Source organism: Xenopus laevis, chromosome 9_10S (genome assembly GCF_017654675.1).
Source record: "Xenopus laevis strain J_2021 chromosome 9_10S, Xenopus_laevis_v10.1, whole genome shotgun sequence".
In the NCBI taxonomy this organism is placed as follows: Eukaryota; Metazoa; Chordata; class Amphibia; order Anura; family Pipidae; genus Xenopus; species Xenopus laevis.
This window is the reverse complement of record NC_054388.1, coordinates 64,776,210-64,799,087: the sequence shown is the minus strand read 5'-3', so window position 1 is coordinate 64,799,087 and position 22,878 is coordinate 64,776,210. Positions and strand designations below refer to the sequence as shown.

The 22,878-nt window shown below is 39.0% G+C and overlaps 1 protein-coding gene and 1 long non-coding RNA gene across 2 annotated transcripts in view; one reads left to right on the top strand and one right to left on the bottom strand.

The window, feature by feature from the left end:
• Window positions 1-275: 275 nt before the first annotated feature.
• On the bottom strand, window positions 276-13,397 carry LOC108702977. Its single transcript, XR_001933409.2, has 3 exons — window positions 11,756-13,397; window positions 3,064-3,154; window positions 276-1,899 (listed from the first exon to the last, which is right to left on the bottom strand). It is a non-coding gene; the product is annotated as an uncharacterized LOC108702977 (long non-coding RNA).
• Window positions 13,398-13,765: 368 nt separating this feature from the next.
• The window catches only part of galnt3.S (polypeptide N-acetylgalactosaminyltransferase 3 S homeolog), a 28,114-nt gene continuing 19,001 nt past the window's right edge, over window positions 13,766-22,878 (top strand). Inside the window, exon 1 of the mRNA XM_018238839.2 lies at window positions 13,766-14,576. The gene's annotated coding sequence lies outside the window, so the exon portion shown is untranslated. The remainder of the gene's footprint in view (window positions 14,577-22,878) is intronic.

Here is a 22,878-nt window from a genome sequence, read left to right as displayed (position 1 = left end):
AACTGTGCCCAGGGCCGCCATCAGAAATCGCAGGGCCCCATACGAAAAAAATTCCTGGGCCCCCTGGTCTGCACCCACCACAAGCCCCACCTAAAGATCCGCCCTCCCCACCCCACAGGTCCACCCCCACTACACAAAAAAAAAAACATTGGTGGCTATGGTTCCCACATGGGGAAAAAAATTGGTGGCCTGCCCCCCCCACGTTATAAGACAATTGGTGGCCAGTGCCCCCCTTAAATGTCCATGTAAAAAAAACTTGCCCCCCCCAGAAGTTTAAAAAAGATTTGGTGCCCAGGGCCCCACCACACAACAGGGACCACAAAGGGTTACCTTTAGGGGGGCGTGCCATGTTAAACTTCATTAGTGCGGCCCACCTGCTGTCAGTGAGCTGCCAACTACAGAAGGGAGGAGGGGAGCACAGGTGGCTGCATCTACTTCCAGTGACAGCATTTTCTTCCCTTACTGGTCACAGAATTTCAAGTCCTGGTAAAGCTGCATGGTGATTGGATGAGTTGGAGGAGAAATTCAAACCTCTGCTATCCAATCCCTGAGCAGCTCAACCGGGGCTTAAACTCAGTGACCAATAAGGTGAAGTAATGAACAGATGATACCTCCTCTTGTGCTCCCGCCCTGCCTTCCCGGAGTCAGCAGCTCTCAGAAAGCAGGGGGCCTGGCTAATCAAGAAAGTGTGGCGTGGCTGGGCCCCCCTTACCCACGGGGCCCCCTACAACTCTCCCCCCTGTCCCCCCCTGATGGCTGCCCTGACTGTGCCACAAATGTTTCTATAGCAGCGAAACATGTTAGCTGTTGGGAAAGCATTTGGAGGAGATAAGGTGCCCACATCAGAGGCAGATTGTGCCATTTTTTGCACTTTGCTTACAGCAGTCTTTCATTTAAGATGGTCAGGTTGGAAGAGGAACATAGATGTTGTCCCCTTACTGCCCATACCTGCCCTGTATATCTTGATCTTTTTTCTAACCAGTGCTCAGTGCAGAGCAAATCATAAAAGGGGTGAAATGCTTAGCAAATAAACACTGAGGGTCATGCTCTTGCACCCCTTCAAGCTCTTGCTTTTCTCAGGGGCGAAGAATGGCCCCTAATGTTATGCCACCCCTACTTCACCTTATTCTTTTGTGAAGCCCTTCTGCTTCCCATAGCGGATGGAGCACACATTCTCTTTCATGCAAAGTGTTTTATTTTTAAAGTAACACTGCATAAAAAAACTGGAAATGTATTTTGTGTCCAAAAATTGCACTTTGCACACTTGTAAATAAATGTTGCTTTTTTTGTCTAGCACTAAGCCTGCCGTTCTGATGTTTAAATGGACAATGCACATCTCTTTTCTGAAGATACTTTTTGTCTGTTGTATTAATTAAGAAATATCTGTGGTTGTTGATCATTCTGGCATCTGCCTAGTAGAGGAGAAGCTGAGAAAACTAATTAATGTTTAGAACACCTACTTGTAAGATTTAGGGGGTAACAAATACTTTTATTGAGGGTTTACATTACAAATATTTGGTTGCTATGGGTTACTAGACCTGGAGAAAATATAGCATTTTTTATTGTTTTTCTCACCTTTAACCAGGAAGGGGAAAATAATCCCAAAAGCAAGAACACATTACAAAGTACAAAGTAAAGATTCACTTTGTACGTACAACTTTTTTTATAGCCAGACAATGCAGACTTAGATACTATTGTCCACTTTAATGAGACATATAGAAAGAATACCTGTCTGCTTTTGTCTAGCAGTTGACAGTAACAGATATCACTTATCCAAGAGACTGACACTGACACCCTGAGGGCACTGTGTAATTCTAATTGGTGCCGGGGCCAGGATTCTTGTTGAAGAAAGCAGTCATCTGAGATGAGAAGTGTAGCTAGGTCATTCAAAAACACTGTCTGCCAATGGATACAAGAAATGGAAAATTAAGAAGTAAGCAGACAATGGGAAGTTATGCTACTTCATGACTGAGTAATAATAATCTAGGGAATGCAGGAGCAAGATGAATAGAGCGTATAGTCCTGGCAAATTAGTTTCTACAGTTACTGCTGCACACTGATAGAACAAGGGCATTCTGGTGCAGACATATAATTTCACTTGGCATGGGCAACATAGATCATCTGCCCTTATCTGCACTTAAACCGCCATTCCAATTTCCAGGGAAACCAATATGGCTATACATGCTGTATTTGATATGCTCACTTTACTGCAACAGCCTAAAGTTTTAGAATATAACAGCAATGATCCAGGTCTTCAAAGTTATTCACAAGAGTTCGCCATCTTGGTTCTTGTAAGGAGGGTCAGTGATAACACAAGGGACATATTTACTAAAGGGTGAAAGTGAAAATTTGGAGTAATTTCACCAAAAATGAAGACGCCCCTCAATATCTCCAATTTAGTAAAAGGAGAATACACTGTTTTGAGAATTAACTTCACAGTGGTGAAAATTCTCTTTGCATTGGTGAAAATTCCCATCTCTTCACCAGGTGAAATTTCTCCAGTGAATATTCTCCAATTTACTAAGCACACAAGAGACCATTCCTGCTTTATCTCCCTATCAAATCCCCTGCAGCTGGCCCCAATTCTTCTCAGTCACTATGTCCTACTTTTCACTGGTTTATTGCCCCCATCACTAACCTGACATCTAACATTCTACCTCCCTACAAACTTTCTCTCCCCTTGTGAAAAACAAAACTCAGCTGCAACTAATCATGATGCCATCTCAGCTTAACAACCAAATCCTACAACTGAACCCAGAAACAACTATTTAAAACACTATTGCCCAACAGCTGCACAGCAGCAGAACTAGTGAAAGTCACAGTTGAGCAGCAATATTCATATTCAGAAAACTAAACATAACCGTGTCCCACCTATTGAGTAATATCAACCACAATGTCCAACACCTTCCTTAATCCACATCAAGCCAAGTCAACGCAAAGCTGAAATCCATTAGCCAGCATAAGGGGTCCTTTAGATAAGAAAGTGCTTCTAACAAATGCTTTAAACATGATACTCCTGGGGAGTGTAATTATTGCCCACTTGCCAAAGTTTGTTTTACTTACATAGATACTGAAACTGGGCATCATCTAGTTTCCCAATCAGCACCCCTTGTTTTCTAGGGCCCCCGGAGTCTGCTGTGTTGGCAGTTACACCCTGTGAAGCAAAGGCAGAAGTTAGCTTTTGTACAATTGTTCTCAGGGACACAAATGTTTCCTTAGGATTCAGACTTTAGTTAGCATGCAGCGTGAGTTTCTATGTGAATGGACAACCTCTCCTGTCTCGGACCTCAGCTCTTCCTCTTCTTTTTTACTGACTAAAGGAAATATCTATGAATGTGTGTAGTTTTGACCCTGGAGCAGCTATATTCTTTTATATAATGTTTGTTTTTTCTCTCCTTAGTTGTATTATATTTTTATTTTAAAGAGCACTGAAATTTATAATTAATTATTTTCAAATGTGACGTTGTTATACAGCATGTTAGGGAGAAAACTAAAAATCACATACCATCTGTTGCCAACTCTATGGTACTGTATATGGTAGGACACCATGACAAAATAGAGCAGTGTTCACTGCTGCAAGCAACAAATGATGCAGTTGACAAAATGCCTTGTGTGCCAATGCCTTTAAAGAACCCTTTACACAAAGAGCAAGGTGGTAAGGACGGGCTCTTGTCTGAATGATGCTCAAATTAGGGGTGGGGTGGGGCAAGCCAACATTGTGTTTTCAATGACAAACACAGGCAGCACTCTATCTATGGTGAAGCACAGTTCTTTGCACTCTGTTCAGAGCCACATACACAAAGTAAATGCTCAAACACAAGGCGGTTTGTGCGCATTTTTATGCATTTTGCACTAGAACCCACATGCAGTAAATGATCCCTATAGTGTTCTGGTTTTTCTTTCTTTTTGTATTGTCATGTTACAACCCTGCAGAGTAATGACCTGTTAGCATAAAAAGTTGGGGAATATACAAAGTAGGGGAGATGAGAAAATAACCATGTTTTTCAGACTTCACTAGCCCCTCTGTGCTGCCAGTAACTCAAGCAAATGGGAACTCACTTTAGCCACTGTAGTCTTGGTGACTGGGGATTTTCCGCATGACAATGCATATTTGCATGTATTTAGGCTGAAAACCTAATCAGTGGTGGGCAGTACCAATTTAAGTGAATGACAGGATGCTGCCTGAGGAATTGATCACAAATTGAAACCACTTGTTACTGTTTTTTTTTGTTTAAAAATGTGCAAATATATTAAAAGGGGCAGAATATTTTTTTTGTTTTGTATACCTATTTTTTTTTTCCCTAGCCAGTTGTGCAATTATTGGTTATGTAGACCAAAGGCCAACTATAGCATCAAAAATGGCATTTCCATTAATCTTCTTATAGTCTGAATAGAGAAATAGAATAGACAGAGCACATGCACAGTCATTCTATATATTAAGCACACCGTCATAAGAACATTTTAGTATTGGATTATTTGCCATGTTGGCTTGTATTTAACACTGTAAGTTAGCTGCATTTGTTTATAAGGGTCTACTTGTATGGACAATGTAGAGCTAGATAAAGCCTGGCATTGTTCTCTTCTGTCAGAAGCTCTGGTCATATGCTGATGGCAGTGTTCCAGGGTGAGTCAATGGCTCTATCTGGCACTGCATGTCACAATCTGCAGCCCACCAGGGGGGAGGGTTCTGAGCACAGAACGCAAGAGATGTTAGGAAGAGCAAGTTTAGTGTAAGCCTATGCTGCAGCTCATACACTCATCTACTCACTTATTACATATAGTGGGTCGAATAATTCTCATACAGCATGTTTGAAAGTCAGATTACAAGATATAGAGTAGACTGTGGGCCAAGAAAATCTGTTGGAGGGCTTCCAGTTGGACAGAACTCTATTAGATGATCCATGTAAGCAGGTAAAGAGCACATACATTTTATAGGTGTATTAAAGAGCAGTTTTATAGTGCTTAAACCAGGCTTGTGGCTCAAAGGTCTGTAGGGGCCCTGGGTGACTGCTGGGGAGGCCTTTGTGAAGCAGTGCACTGCATGGGTCAGCCATGGACAGGGGTCAGTCAAAATGAAAGAGAAGCAAACATAGATATGGAGGCAAAATCTTAGTTAGGAACAGGCTAAAAGGATAAGTGGCAAGTACCAAGCTCAACCAACAAACAGTGGAGTCAAAACCATAAATAACACACTTATATGATTATGCTTTATTCAAGTAGCAACAACATTTTCAACAGTATTTTACATACAATATAATATATATTAGTCTCTGTCCCAGCAGAGCTTCCACTTGAACTTGTTCATGACCTGAAGAAACAGAAGCCAGCTTGGGCAAGGGTACAGTGAAGAACTGGAAATGTAAGGCTAAAGGAGATAGTATTAAGACATGACACAATAGTGTTAAACTTCATTAGGCTTGAGCATCAGCATTATCATGTGTGGTGCATTTGATAACAATAAATGTGCAAAGGCAACAAAGGATCAGAGCGACAGCAGGTAATATCCAAGTGTGCCATTAAAAAGCTCTATTTGAAGGTTACATAGTTAAGTTGGGTTGAAAAAAGCCAAAATCCATCAAGTTCAACCACTCCAAATAAAATCCATTGCACATACTTACACACACCCACTGAAACTTTATATACCAATAGCTATATTAATTGTAGATTTTAGTATCACTATAGTCTTGGATATTATGCTTGTGTAAGAAATCATCCAAACCCCTCTTAAATTGGCCATCACAACATGATCTGGCATTCCACAACTTCATTGTCCTCACTGTGAAGAGCCACCTATGTTACTTCAAATGAACATTCTTTTCTTCTAGTCTAAAGGGGTGGCCACTGGTGCGGTGATCCATTTTATGGAAAATTAGATCTCCTGCTAGCGGTCTATAATGCCATCTAATGTGCTTATAAAGAGTAATCATGTACACACACAAGTGTCTTTTCTCCAGAACAACCTCAACCTTGGCAATATATCCTCATAATTAAATTGTCCATCCCATTAACCAGTTATGAAGATCAAAAGTAATTTAATAGGCCTCAAAAGTCAGGTTAAGCAGCCTGCACTTGCTAATAATAGGTTAAGCTTAATAATAGAATTAAATGCTTGCAAAGGATAAAAAAACAGGAATCCAAACTGCTTGCAAAGGCATTTGGAAATTACCTAGAGATATTTTAATAGATCAAACATTTAGGGGGTTGTTTACTTAACTCCGAATGGAAAAAAACAGAAAAATATTTTTTCGTATAAAATCTGACTTTTAAAAGATTTTCAGAGTTTATTATAGCCCTATGATGGAAAAGTTTGAAGCAGAAAACCCGGCATCTCAGACCTGTCAAAGTTGCATATAAGTCAATGGGAGAAGTCTCAATGATTTTTTTGATGTGCGCTGTGTTTCATGCAATAACCCAAAGATTTTGGAGTTTTCTGGAAAAAAGCCTACAAAATCTGAGTTTTTGGGTGATAAATCTGAAAAAATAGCGAAATTCTGATTTTATTTTGCAATTGATGCTTAGCATGCAGCTCAGATTCAAAAGCAAAAGTGCCCCCCTCAAGTCTCTGATTGTTTACTGCCTGGTAACGAATCAGTAAGAACCATGAGAGCTGCAAAGCAGGAAGTAGTGTCCAGGCTATTATGTTAGACATCCAGTAATTCCAGCCTTTATCGATTACATATAACTATACTAAAAACATTTTTTATTTTGCACAGCCTATCTATTTACATAGTTTTTATTTTTACACTGAACAATTCATTTAAGGACTGGAGACCAAAACTGCACTGTATACTCAATGTGAGGCCTTACCAGGGACCAGGTTCAGGTTAGAGTGTCATGCTAGCTACTAGTGATGGGCGAATTTATTCGCCAGGTGCGAATTTGCTGCGAATTTGCGTGATTCGCCACCAGCGAATAAATTCGCAAAATGCCCTTGAAATTTTGGCGGCAAAAACGAGACGCCGGCGCCGTTTCGCAAATTTGCCCATCACTACTAGCTACCTTAAAGGAATAGTAATACCAAAAAATGAAAGTGTTTTAAAGGAATAACAATATAATGTACTGTTGCCCTGCAATGAAAAAACTGGTATGTTTGCTTCATATAAACAAGTTACTGTGTAGCCATAGGCACATCCATTCAAACACAGGACACAATGCAGATAACAGATACTGTAAATTCTAAAGAATCCCATTGTATAGTACAGAGTTTCTCTGTTATCTGCTGTGTATCCTATGTCGTTCCTCCTTTTTCACTTTGGCTACACAGCAGCTTCATTACATAAACTATTGTAGAGTTTCTGAAGCAAACACTCCAGTTGTTCCAGTGCAGGGCAACAGTACATTATAAAACATTTAAGTTTTTGGTGTTACTGTTCCTTTAACTGTCCTTGCACTGACTGTATCAGTTAACCCTAGGGTTGCTATAGATAACTGTTGAGCCAAAAGCCTGGTATTAGCAGTATAAACTGCTACTATGTCAGGAACCACTAATAATAGAAAATTAATCTAAACTTCACAAATGCTCAAAGAAACTCTGAGAGTAAATTTGCATCCTTTTTGATGTCAGTCCCTCCTACAGTTCCCTTAGCCTTTTTAACAATGGACACAAAATAATATACCAAGGGACATACTGGTGAACAGTATGAATGGTATGCCAGTCATGGCTGTGTAGTAATATGACCAAAGTTTGCTTTAATTAGGGTGAACATATGGCACAACTATGCTATATACAAAATGTGGCTATATAAAAGGAAAACAAAATTCTACTAATTATCTAATATGTTGAATGGTTGAATGGCTAAAGCAGGAACCCATGCAATGGAAATGCAGTTCCAAGATAACCACTGGTGAAATGCACTGAATTTTCATTTTGCTGTATGGTCAGAAATTAGTGTTTGAAATGAATTGCCTGTTTAGGGCCACCTTTAATTATGCAAAGGCTCACATTAATATATATAAGGGAGGCACCCAATCCAGGATTCGTTTTGGGATTAGGCCAGGATTCAACCTTTTTCAGCAGGATTCGGATTCGGCCGAATCCTTCTGCCTGCCAAACCGAATCCGAATCCTAATTTGCATATGCAAATTAGCGGTGGAGAGGGAAATTGTGTGACTTTTTGTCACAAAACAAGGAAGTAAAAAAATTTCCCCTTCCCGCCCCTAATTTGCATATGCTTGTTTGGTTCGGTATTTGGCCGAATCCTTTGCGAAGGATTCGGGGGTTCAGCCGAATCCAAAATAGTGGATTCGGTGCATCCCTAATATATATCCTCTAAGCACCAATCATATAGTGACATTTTTTTAAAAAAAATCTAAGATATAATAATCAAAAAGAAAAAGATTTTTCACGGCTAATTTAATCAAATTCTTTTGTGATGACACAAGTCTCTGTAATTAGTACTTTCTTGCTCATAGTGTAGGAAGGAGCAGGGAAAAACAGGTTCAGTGAAGAGATTCGTTGTTACTGTTGCAGCAAGTCTGAACTTGTTGCAACTTGTTTAAGTAACACATTGCAGCAATAAGGGACTGCAACAGTTTATACTTATCCTTGGCTAAGGATATCCTCTTTTGTGATTGGAATATTGAAATGTGCCATACGTATTTTAGTATTTCTTAGAATAATATCTTAGTTAAACACAAGTAAAATATTTATGTCTGTTTCATGACAGATGCCACAATGGTAATAGAAAATGACCTCTCTGGAACTTGTACAACCAGCATTCTGTTTAACAGGTTGCAGGAGCCAATGTAAGTTTGGTTTAGTCACTGAAAATGTTTTGTATAACATATATTTTCCATCAGTTAATGTCTACCAGGATTTGTATTTTTGTATATATTTATGTTTCGTTGTGGGACTAAGTGGGGACAGCCTTGATTTCTCTTACAGGATAATGCCATCTGCAGACTCTATGCAAAAGTGCCATCCCTTCAATGGACTGGGGAAGCTGATTGCAACTTGGCCCACTCCCCATGGGGCAGGTTGAAGACCTGGATAGCAAAGATCATAAAGGCACGATTTCTAAAGTATGCTTGGAGGGCCTGTCCAAAGTGGAGGGTTGGGTAGCTTTGGTATTGTGTATAACAAAATGAATGGCCATGTATCTTTAAGAAGTAAAAGAATAGCTGTGGTATCTTGTATAACAAAAGGAATGGTCCCAGTATCGTGTAGAACAAAATAAATGGCCAGTGCCTTTTAGAATAAAAAGAATAGATGTGGTATATTCTTTTTCTTCTAAAAGGCACTGGCCATTTGTTTTGTTCTACAAGATACTGGGACCATTCCTTTTGTAGAAGAAAGTAATAGGCATGATATATTGTTTCAGAAGAAAAAGAATAATAATCTTTTAGAACAAAATCCATGTTTCAGTATGCCTGCTTTGGATAAGTCTGAGAGAATCAAGGTATGTGACAAATACAAGAGGTCCTCTGCACTCAACCCATTATAAATATATATATATAAGACATTTTATGCCTTAAGCTGGCCATAGACGCAAAGATCCGATTGTACGAATCAACGTACGATCGGACTTCCCCATATACCGACCTGCCACTAACCATTCTGATCAAATAAAGTACAAAAGAACAGATCAGCTGATGTTCTGCCCCTGACAGCAATTGTACGGAAGTTATGTCCAACAAAAGCTAGTGACAGTCTCCCTCTGAAAATCGTATGATCAGCAATACATGTAGAGATATTATCGGCAGCCGACAGAAATCTTTTAACCTGTCCGATCAACCAAACGACCAATCTCCACCTGAAGAAAAATGCCGGGACTCTCCACATGCGGTCCGGAAATCATACAAATCCTCAGTTCGTACAATCAGATCTTTGCGTCTATGGCCAGCTTTAAGCTACTAAAAAATGCCCTCTCCTTTAAACAAAACAGGGATTATTTGTCCGTTATTGCAATATATATAAGCTGGCCAACTATGTCAATGTCATCCCCGGTCTGGCCAGTCCTACACTCAACTTGCATCTGATTCATCAAGAATTCTACTGCTTCATACATTATAAATTGAACCCCCACTTAATGGTTTAAAAATTATGGTTGAGCACAACTTTCCCATGTTCAAATGATATGTGATCCATGTGCCCAATGGTATACTGTAGTAAAGATTATTTTCATGAGATTTAGGGGGTTATTTACTAAAACTTTTAATTTTCCTCATTATTTTATTAAAACAACTTCGACCAAATTCCCATCCACAATTTTACCTCATTTATCAATGAAAAGTTATTCAAAAAAATTTGGTGCGGGAAAATATTCTGTTAAATCTCTAAAATTTTAAACAAACCCAGTGCAGATCATGATATCTTCCAGTTGTAAAAAGAACATCTGCCATTGACTTCTATATGACCTTTGCATGTTTGAAATGGAGTATTTTCTGATTCTGACTTTTAGCAGTCTGGGAGAATAATAAATCTTGAAAAATTCAAGGTTTTTTTCCTACGAAAAAATTGTGTTTTCCACCTTTAAAACTCCGACCAGAAAAATTTGGCCTTTAGTAAATAACCCCCTAGAAATATGCTGTTATAATGGTGAAAAGCTGTGTGGGGCAACATACACAAAGATTGTTGAATTTGTGAGTTCTGGGAGTTGTAGAATTTAAATTGTATGCCCATAGAGTTGTGTAATTATGGGCCACTTGTGCTCACTAAAAATGCTACTTTCGCTCTGGCCATCCCATTTTCAAATTCCCCTCAAGCACAAGATTAGCTTCTACTCCTAGGTGCACACTAAGCAATGCTCTAATCTATTTAAAAGACAAAACTAATGGAGAGTATTTTTCCTTACAAAAATAACACAATTTTAACATATCTGTTGTGCCATACCCAAGACCCAATATCCTGGGGATCCAAGGTTCATTTTATCCCATTCTCTATATTTCACCTCTGATCTCCAAATAAACTCCTTTACGAAACCTTCGCTCTGCTTCTGACCTTCGCCTCACTTCTCCTCTCATCACTTCTGCCCATTCTCATCAACAAGACGTCTCTTGGGCTTCTAAGGAACTCTCTGCCTTGAGCTGTCAGACTTTCTCCTTCTTTCCAAACTTTCAAACGCTCCTTAAAGACCCACCTGTTTAAAGAAGCTTATTCAATGTACCTTAATTAATCAATCATTGCTGTATCATAAATCACAAAATTGTTTCTAAAATCCTAACATCTCAATTGTACCCTAACCTTTAGTTTGTAAACTATAATTTGTAGGGCCCTCTAATCCTATTGTACTCTGTAAACCCTTGTTTGTTATCCACAATTTATTCCCTGTTTGTTATAACTAAGGTAAAGCACTGTGTATCATGTCGGCGCTATTTAAATAAATGATGATGATATGATTGATGATTCTGCATATTTTCAAGGCTTCAGCAGCCCAAATTCCTAACTGGAACAGTAAACAGCACTTTAATGCTCCAGTAATTAGGGCATTTTAGTCCTAAAAATATAGTATTAAACAATTAATTTCAATCTCTGGGACATGAGGTCCCAAAAATTTTTTTAAAATTCTTTTGGTATCCCTTAAGTAAATACTCAGCCCAATGAATATTATTGTAAGAGGGAAGTAGTAAACCATTATATTTAAAAATATTCCCAGTTGTTTTACATCATTTATGAGTAACAGGCAAATATATTTAATAATACATATATTAATAATATTATTAATATTATGGTTTATTTAAGAACTGGTGATATAAATTGTCTGTGCTGTTAGGTAAATAACCTTAGGGTTCTAAAACACTGAATGGACACACTCACTGCGGGGACTCAACCGCCATCTCCGTTTTTGTTGCGCACTGATCCTAAGTGATACATGCTCACGCTGCTTCCAGGTTTTCGACATGCACTCCACGTCTGACGTCATTGTGCTTGGCTCCTTGTTCCCAATCCTTCCTGTACACATTTGTGTAGTTGTGCTTGTAAATGAAATCTATCCGTTGACTCCTAGGGCTGAAGGTTTACATAACAGTTTTTGTCACCCACCCTTCATTTCCTCCTATTGCTATTAATGTAAATTGAAGGTGGGGAAGCATTTAGTAGCCCAAAGTTGCTTTTCAAGACAATTTCATGCTACTATGCAATTCATGTGCAAATGACGATTTACATTAATTCCAGTAGGAAGGAAACTTTGGATATTTTGTGACCATGCTGGAAACACTAATGGTAAAATGTCCAGTCTGCCAGTGCATTCATTGATCAAAAATTGACTCATTTGATTAGCTAGCCAAATAAGATGATTATAATGTGCCTGGCCAGCTTTATACAAAAACAACATAGTGATTAAAACTGCACCTAGCGATTATGGAAAGTGTGGGCTGCTGAGCTTGATAAGTGTATGCCAATGTAATCCCAGCTGGGACAACACAGATACACAACTGTATGTAACATCCAATTAGATCTTATGAATATGACTCCTTTTGTGCAAGTCTCTGTAGTCGTCTGCAACTACAGTACCCGGGAGTGGCAAACTGAAAGCTGAAAAACCTCATCAGTATAAGAGCTACATAAATCATTAAAACAAGATGCAATTACAACTAATATTTAATTGCGTTAGAAAATACAAGCCGTTCTGGGCCTGATAACGTTCTGAAAAATGTAGTTATAATAGTACAGATGCAGACAGTTGCAGAGCCATTATACCAATTTGTATAGAGAATGTTTTGGTTTTATCTGATTGAGGTGTCAATGCAGATGAGCGTTTTCATATTGTATGCTTTGAAATTCACTTTCTGAGCTTAAAAATCATTTCAGGAATGCGATCTTACTAAAGTCATTTAGTACAGGTATGGGATCTGTTATCCAGAACACTTGGGTCAAAAATTCTTAAACTTTACAAGACGCACTCGCAAATATTACATGCGCTGCCTGATTATTCTACTTTCTGTGCATGCCCACTGGCCTTGGAGAAGGAGAGGTGATTCATCTTTTACTTAAATCAGCGGTTTCTACTATAATCTAGCAACTGAACTGAAAAAGGGCTTGACATAGAGGAGAATGGATATGACAAATGGCAACGCTGGATGCATGACTTTCAATGGAGGTAAACTCTTTTCTAGCCTTTCCTTGTCTGTTAAGGCTTCTAAAAACAGCGCCGAACAGCCTTCCAGCATTTCAGGGAGATTAATCACCGGTATTCGTATTGTTTCTTTTTCTGAAGTCGTCCGAACTTGCCTCACAAGGCAACTGCAGTACAGGAGATTTGTCGCTGGGTGACTAATCTCCCCGAATCTGCACGTCTGCCACCACCCTAAATAAAAAATTATTATTGAGTTTTCCTTGTAAATGTTTTAATAGTTGGGTTAACCCCTTCAAAACAACTCCATTTTCCCTTCTCCTTTCCCACTTTGTCTTTTATTTAAATCATACCTCCCAACTGTCCCTTTTTCGGAGGGACAGTCCCTCTTTTGACAGCTCAACCCGCAGTCCCTCATTTGTACTGGAAAGTCCCTCTTTTCTCTGCACTGAACAGCCAGAAAAAGAAACAACGTTTCTCACTTAATTGGCTTTTAGCAGAGAGCCCAGAACAGGTGCAAATAAGATACTTTGTAACAATTTTGAGACACAAAAACACAGTTTAGATAAGGAGAAATATTTGCAAACTTTCACAACCTGCCAAATTTTGTAAAACAAACATGGTAATTAGAGGGTGTGGCCACAGAAAGGGGTGTGGTCAAAAAATTGCTGCGCTACATGCAGAGAAAAATTTTTTGTCCCTCTTTTTACTTCCAAAATGTTGGGAGGTATGTTTTTAAATCAACCCACTTTTTCTTTATCACTAATATTCTTTCAGGCACCCCCCCCAGTCTTCTTTCTCTATATCCCATTCTGTTTTCATCCTACTCTCTTGCTCTTTATCCCTTTTTCTCTCTCCCAATCTCATGTCTCCTTGTGATTTTTAATGTTTTCTTCCCCCCCCTTCCCCATCTCTTACCCCTACAAATCAATGCCCCATATCTCTCTCCCCACTTGAATTTCTGCCACTGTCCTTCCTACTTCTTTTCACTCTCTCTTTTCTTCCCTTTGTGCATATTCACTCTACTTTTCTCTGCACTTTCTTTTTTCCTTCTCATGTTCACTCTCTGCTCTGTCAGCTTTTCATTTTGTCCTCAGCTTCTCATTGTCTTTCTCACTGAACCTTTCTTATCTCTACTTTCTTTTTCCTCCTTCTCATGTTCACTCACTCTTTTTCCCCACCTCCACTCTCCTCATGTTCTCTCTCTCACAACCTCATCTATGCTCCGCTTTTCCCTCTCTCCCCACGTGACCTTTTGCCATTCTTTTCTATGTACATCTCCGTGCGTTTCCGGTTTGCCCACCTGGAGCTGGCAGGTAAGGGCGTGGAGGAGCGCGCATGCGCACCAGTTGGCTAGATAATTTCACCTGGGTCCAGCAAAGCGGAAGTAACAGCGGTAACATCAGCCCCCAGATCTGTCATCATCATCATCATCACAATTATCGTTCCCGAGGTGACAGCCGCCTCCGTCCGGATCCACCTTCCCCTCTTCCGTCCCCACTTGCAGTCTGTCTGTCCGAGGAGCCGCGGCGGAGAGCAGCGCTGCCTGGGCCCTTCTCCATCAATGTGAGTACAAAACTTTCTAAAGTTCAGTAGCATTGCCGGTAAGGTCAAGACTGTCTGACACTCAGTATCCAGCGCAGCCTCGGGATAACTTCAGTGCCCAGTCTTTGGTCTTCCTAAGGATGCTGGGACTTGTAGTTTAATATATAGCAGCAGGCTCTGCCTCACTTCCAAGCGCTGTGACTCTCTATTCTCTGTATTTTACCTCCTTTGAATTAAATACACACATTCTTTATTTACTTTTACCTTTGTTTCCCTTTAGTACACTCTGTAAATGCTCTTTAAACACAGGGGATTGTGGTTTATTTAATGTTGCTATTGCTGCTTTCCTTTCCGAACATGCCTGAGTTACATAGTATTGTGTATTGTTTAACCTCAGCTACCCAGAACCTCATGAAACAGGGGACTGCCAGTCACAGACACCATATAAAACTTTGTCTGTGACTCCCCACTGACTCTGCTAGTTCTCAAGAGGTTCTACAGGAGCTGTGAGGTTACCTAAGACAGGCTGGCTTGTGTTTGCTTGAACTATTAATTTAATACTGTTTGTAACAGCATTTCCATCAATTAAATCAATTTCAACTTGTTCCCTGAAGTGATTTAAACAGATTCTGATGGGCGACAAGCCCCCCTGGAATAATGACAGCAAATCGTCCGTCATGATTGTAACACTCCGTATACTTATCCTGTTGTGGTAACATCCGTGTTTATTCAGGGCAATAGCACAGGGCTCCATGTCAATACACTCATTCCTATGCACAACCCATAGCACAGTCGCCAAATGGATTAAATAATTTAGAGAGGATGGGATTCTTGGCTTCTGATTTGAAGTAACAGGCAGAGTGCTGCTTATACATACAACCTTGGGGTGTAATATACACTTAAGTAGAAAAGTGCACTGGCTGTCTGTTTGTAAACTGCCACATAATGGGCATTCATTGATTACATTAAGTACACGCGTGTTCACAGAAGAGCAACTGCAGCTATTTTGTACTTTCTGCTTGTGGATTTCCAGCACATTCTTCATTTTGGACTTTTTCATTTTCTGAGAGTGCCAGTTTCTATAGGAGAAGAAATAATATCATACACAACTTGTACGTTAATACTTTCCTGAGCACATCACCTATAAGGGCTATGACACACTGTGCTACTTGTTACAGCTACAAAACGCCAAGGAATACCCTGCCATAGACAATACTGAGAATCCTCTGCTAAAACACATAACAACCAGGGCGCTATCTGCCAGAAGTTTGTAGGTTGTCCCCATATCTGCTTTGGTTTCCTCCACAAATAACTCCAAATACAGAAGCAGGTTAATTAGCTTCTCATCAAAATGACTATAGTGTGTGTGATGTGTAGGCTTGGATTGTAGATGTAAATGCTGTTTAATCTCTGTAATATTCTATGGAATATGTTGGTACTATATTAAAAAAAATACACTAATAATACACATAATATGGTTTCTTTATTTACCATTCAATTAAAACACGGGGTCTAGTGAAATACAGTATTTTACTTTTTTGTGCATGTATTTTGCCATTCATGTGTGTCACATATTTATATAGAAGAATAATGATGCCTCCCCTTCCCCACTTCCTTTTTATGCTGCTCTTTGCGGCCAATATTTGACATCCTGGTTTGCAACAGTTTTTTGCTGTTTTGTATCAGCATGTAGAAATGTGTGCTCAGACTACCAGTGAAAATATGGTGTCCTCCACTAGCTTTGTAAAGCATGCAGGCAACTGGTCAACACTGGGACTTTACTGGTATTGATGACAAGAGAGCTGCCCTGTAAAACTGCAGGTAATCAAGTTACAGTTACACAGACAAAACCTTTTTTGTCATTAATATTAGGATACCCCCTGGCTGCAGTATTGCACTGTGCAAAAGTCGTATTTGTGTGCTGAGTTGGTGTACAAACATAAATACATGTATGTACTACAACTTGCAAATTTTACTACTGTTCTGAAAGCAACTAATCAGAATGTAGCCATAACCAGTCACCTGTTTTAAAGCAAATATCTCATTGGTTGGGTTACTGCACCTGGCAAACTTAGTTCCTTTTATTACATATGGGGTGGGACTAATCTTTTACCTGGTTATTTTTTTTTTTTATTTCAATTTTTATTGAATCAATTTCATTAGTTACATATAAAACAATCGTTCATTGTTAGTACCGATCTGAACATTGCATCATATATCTTGTGTTAGTACTTGTTATGTTCACAATCAAAACTTTAGATCTGTTGTATGTAACATTGCTTAATATGAAATATTGACCTCAGACTTGTAGGTCATAAAAATAGTAATATCTGTAACAATAATACTTGAGGTAGTGAACATGGTATAATTTAAGTGTCAGCTCAATCTTTATAATACAAAATTAGGAAAGATTATATTTATGTAGTGAAATATGAGACCCAAGGCATCCAGGTAGTTTCATACCTGGATTTTTTGACCACATTGTGTTGTTTGTGCCTTTCCATTAAATTGTAGTTTTTCGGTTCTTGTTGTGGACATTTAGTATGTGGAATTGCCTGGCACACCTGAAATTTTGTAGGTAAAGGGCAGAAATATCAGACCCATGTGATGACATGCAGGAAATTGCCACTAATTGCACAGATGCAGAGGGCAGAAATATAAAATCCTAATATAACTTCAAGCTGGCTTTACAACTGCATGCCATTTTTACTTATTCAAATAATCAGCCCATGAACCAGTGAACACCATATGAAGCAATAGGGACCTTTGATTGTAAGCTCCACTTGGGACTGATATGAATACAGACCTGACCTGTTATTTAAAATGCTCTGGGCCTGGGGTTTTCCGAATAAAGAATCCATAATCTACAAATATATCATTTAAACATATATTAATCCCAATACAATTATTGCCTCCAATAAAGATTAATTTTATCTTAGCTTGGTTCAAGTACTAGGTATTGTTTTATTATTACTGAGAAAAGGGAAATCATTTTTATAAATGTGGATTATTTGAATAAAATGGAGTTTATGGGAGACGGCCTTTCCATAATTGGGAGCTTTCTTCATAACTGGTTTCTGGATAATGGATCCTATACCTGTCATATCTTCAAAATACAATGTATAAGTATCTACAATACAATCTGTAAGTATTTGCACCACTTTATGGTTAAAGGACGTGTCAACCCCCAAAAAGGTTGATATTATTCTAAGCAACTTTGCAAAATACATTCATTACACATTTTCCATGGTTTTTAAGTTGTTTTTATTTGTGTTGCTATTGAAAGTAGTCTGTCCCGTTCTATTCTCTGCCCTGGTGGTTCTGGCTTTTGAAACAATGTAACACAAGCCAAGGTATTGACAGACCTGAATTTCTGGAGGAGCCTGGCTTTTGCTACATTGTTTAAACAGTAACAACCAAGAGATAAGCAAATGCTGCTTTCAATAGCAACTACATTTACATAATAACATTTAAAGCAGACCATTTTTAATAGATCCATATTGGGACGTTGCTTATAATTGTCTTTTTTTTTATTAGACACAAACTTATTTTTTGGGTTTACATGTCCTTTAAAGCAGGGAGCACGGTTAAAAATATGTATTTATCCAATAATAATTTCAGGACCAGCAATTCCCATGTAGTGTGTTTTTATTCTTAACACAGAAGTCAAACAATTCAGTCCTTGTTAGGATAAATGTATCTATATATATATATATATATATATATATATATTTAAGACATTTTCACTGTTTGTTGGGCACTTTGAGAAAGGCCCTTGGCGGGCCGAAATGTTAGTCCATAGCTCTAAAATAAATTATTATTTGATATTTTTAAGACCTGTGAATGCTGATCCTTTTCTTTGGTTTATATTAAAACCATTTGCCGATTGCGCACACAGACATTCTAATTATTTTTTTCGTGAGTGCTGGCTTCTTTTGGAACTGTTTTGCAATATTACAAAGCCACGCACCCGAGTATCTATATTCTTTTGATAAAATGATTATTATACATAGTGCTTTAATTACGACTGGTGATGGAAACAACAACGGATACCACAGCAATAGATACATCTCTGAATAGATACATCTACAACTGACGGCCGCTGGGGCAGCCGGAATTCTCATCGATAATACACTTTTTTGTTCTTTATCTTCGAACAATTATTACCGACTCCCCAACTAACCTAGTGTTGGGTGGTAAACCGTAGTGGTGAGCTGGTCATGGCTTGGTCTACTCATGCTGCATACAATGTTCTGAGCTGAGAGTGAGGGGTGCTGTGGCCCCTTTTGGCGACAAGTTGCTTGCACTTTTGGGGGGGTCCTAGGAATGTGGACCTGGCACAGATGCCAGCCATGCAGGCGCCGCCGTGTTCATGTGTAGTGCATGCCAATGTGGAGGTGATCGGTGAATTGGAGACGATGGCGTTCCGACGCAGACCACATACTCATGCTGCATACAATGTTCTGAGCTGAGAGTGAGGAGCGCTGTGGCCCCTTTTGGCGACAAGTTGCTTGCACTTTTTAATTGGAGTGCGACTCTGCTGGAACATATATATGTTATGCATGGACTTACTCACCATGATTAAGGACACACCCTACGTGACTTGGCATATGGACTAGGGGAGTGCATTACGAAAAGGTTGGACTTTTTGTGTATATACAGTGGTGTGAAAAACTATTTGCCCCCTTCCTGATTTCTTATTCTTTTGCATGTTTGTCACACTTAAATGTTTCTGCTCATCAAAAACCGTTAACTATTAGTCAAAGATAACATAATTGAACACAAAATGCAGTTTTTAAATGAAGGTTTACGTTATTAAGGGAGAAAAAAAACTCCAAATCTATATGGGCCTGTGTGAAAAAGTGATTGCCCCCCTTGTTAAAAAATAACTTAACTGTGGTTTATCACACCTGAGTTCAATTTCAAAGGTTATAAAGCCATTTCTAAAGCTTTGGGACTCCAGCGAACCACAGTGAGAGCCATTATCCACAAATGGCAAAAACATGGAACAGTGGTGAACCTTCCCAGGAGTGGCCGGCCGACCAAAATTACCCCAAGAGCGCAGAGACAACTCATCCGAGATGCCACAAAAGACCCCAGGACAACATCTAAAGAACTGCAGGCCTCACTTGCCTCAATTAAGGTCAGTGTTCACGACTCCACCATAAGAAAGAGACTGGGCAAAAATGGCCTGCATGGCAGATTTCCAAGGCGCAAACCACTTTTAAGCAAAAAGAACATTAAGGCTCGTCTCAATTTTGCTAAAAAACATCTCAATGATTGCCAAAACTTTTGGGAAAATACCTTGTGGACCGACGAGACAAAAGTTGAACTTTTTGGAAGGTGCGCGTCCCGTTACATCTGGCGTAAAAGTAACACAGCATTTCAGAAAAAGAACATCATACCAACAGTAAAATATGGTGGTGGTGGTGTGATGGTCTGGGGTTGTTTTGCTGCTTCAGGACCTGAAAGACTTGCTGTGATAGATGGAACCATGAATTCTACTGTCTACCAAAAAATCCTGAAGGAGAATGTCCGGCCATCTGTTCGTCAACTCAAGCTGAAGCGATCTTGGGTGCTGCAGCAGGACAATGACCCAAAACACACAAGCAAATCAACCTCTGAATGGCTGAAGAAAAACAAAATGAAGACTTTGGAGTGGCCTAGTCAAAGTCCTGACCTGAATCCTATTGAGCTGTTGTGGCATGACCTTAAAAAGGCGGTTCATGCTAGAAAACCCTCAAATAAAGCTGAATTACAACAATTCTGCAAAGATGAGTGGGCCAAAATTCCTCCAGAGCGCTGTAAAAGACTCGTTGCAAGTTATCGCAAACACTTGATTGCAGTTATTGCTGATCTGAACATTGCATCATATATCTTGTGTTAGTACTTGTTATGTTCACAATCAAAACTTTAGATCTGTTGTATGTAACATTGCTTAATATGAAATATTGACCTCAGACTTGTAGGTCATAAAAATAGTAATATCTGTAACAATAATACTTGAGGTAGTGAACATGGTATAATTTAAGTGTCAGCTCAATCTTTATAATACAAAATTAGGAAAGATTATATTTATGTAGTGAAATATGAGACCCAAGGCATCCAGGTAGTTTCATACCTGGATTTTTTGACCACATTGTGTTGTTTGTGCCTTTCCATTAAATTGTAGTTTTTCGGTTCTTGTTGTGGACATTTAGTATGTGGAATTGCCTGGCACACCTGAAATTTTGTAGGTAAAGGGCAGAAATATCAGACCCATGTGATGACATGCAGGAAATTGCCACTAATTGCACAGATGCAGAGGGCAGAAATATAAAATCCTAATATAACTTCAAGCTGGCTTTACAACTGCATGCCATTTTTACTTATTCAAATAATCAGCCCATGAACCAGTGAACACCATATGAAGCAATAGGGACCTTTGATTGTAAGCTCCACTTGGGACTGATATGAATACAGACCTGACCTGTTATTTAAAATGCTCTGGGCCTGGGGTTTTCCGAATAAAGAATCCATAATCTACAAATATATCATTTAAACATATATTAATCCCAATACAATTATTGCCTCCAATAAAGATTAATTTTATCTTAGCTTGGTTCAAGTACTAGGTATTGTTTTATTATTACTGAGAAAAGGGAAATCATTTTTATAAATGTGGATTATTTGAATAAAATGGAGTTTATGGGAGACGGCCTTTCCATAATTGGGAGCTTTCTTCATAACTGGTTTCTGGATAATGGATCCTATACCTGTCATATCTTCAAAATACAATGTATAAGTATCTACAATACAATCTGTAAGTATTTGCACCACTTTATGGTTAAAGGACGTGTCAACCCCCAAAAAGGTTGATATTATTCTAAGCAACTTTGCAAAATACATTCATTACACATTTTCCATGGTTTTTAAGTTGTTTTTATTTGTGTTGCTATTGAAAGTAGTCTGTCCCGTTCTATTCTCTGCCCTGGTGGTTCTGGCTTTTGAAACAATGTAACACAAGCCAAGGTATTGACAGACCTGAATTTCTGGAGGAGCCTGGCTTTTGCTACATTGTTTAAACAGTAACAACCAAGAGATAAGCAAATGCTGCTTTCAATAGCAACTACATTTACATAATAACATTTAAAGCAGACCATTTTTAATAGATCCATATTGGGACGTTGCTTATAATTGTCTTTTTTTTTATTAGACACAAACTTATTTTTTGGGTTTACATGTCCTTTAAAGCAGGGAGCACGGTTAAAAATATGTATTTATCCAATAATAATTTCAGGACCAGCAATTCCCATGTAGTGTGTTTTTATTCTTAACACAGAAGTCAAACAATTCAGTCCTTGTTAGGATAAATGTATCTATATATATATATATATATATATATATATATATATATATTTAAGACATTTTCACTGTTTGTTGGGCACTTTGAGAAAGGCCCTTGGCGGGCCGAAATGTTAGTCCATAGCTCTAAAATAAATTATTATTTGATATTTTTAAGACCTGTGAATGCTGATCCTTTTCTTTGGTTTATATTAAAACCATTTGCCGATTGCGCACACAGACATTCTAATTATTTTTTTCGTGAGTGCTGGCTTCTTTTGGAACTGTTTTGCAATATTACAAAGCCACGCACCCGAGTATCTATATTCTTTTGATAAAATGATTATTATACATAGTGCTTTAATTACGACTGGTGATGGAAACAACAACGGATACCACAGCAATAGATACATCTCTGAATAGATACATCTACAACTGACGGCCGCTGGGGCAGCCGGAATTCTCATCGATAATACACTTTTTTGTTCTTTATCTTCGAACAATTATTACCGACTCCCCAACTAACCTAGTGTTGGGTGGTAAACCGTAGTGGTGAGCTGGTCATGGCTTGGTCTACTCATGCTGCATACAATGTTCTGAGCTGAGAGTGAGGGGTGCTGTGGCCCCTTTTGGCGACAAGTTGCTTGCACTTTTGGGGGGGTCCTAGGAATGTGGACCTGGCACAGATGCCAGCCATGCAGGCGCCGCCGTGTTCATGTGTAGTGCATGCCAATGTGGAGGTGATCGGTGAATTGGAGACGATGGCGTTCCGACGCAGACCACATACTCATGCTGCATACAATGTTCTGAGCTGAGAGTGAGGAGCGCTGTGGCCCCTTTTGGCGACAAGTTGCTTGCACTTTTTAATTGGAGTGCGACTCTGCTGGAACATATATATGTTATGCATGGACTTACTCACCATGATTAAGGACACACCCTACGTGACTTGGCATATGGACTAGGGGAGTGCATTACGAAAAGGTTGGACTTTTTGTGTATA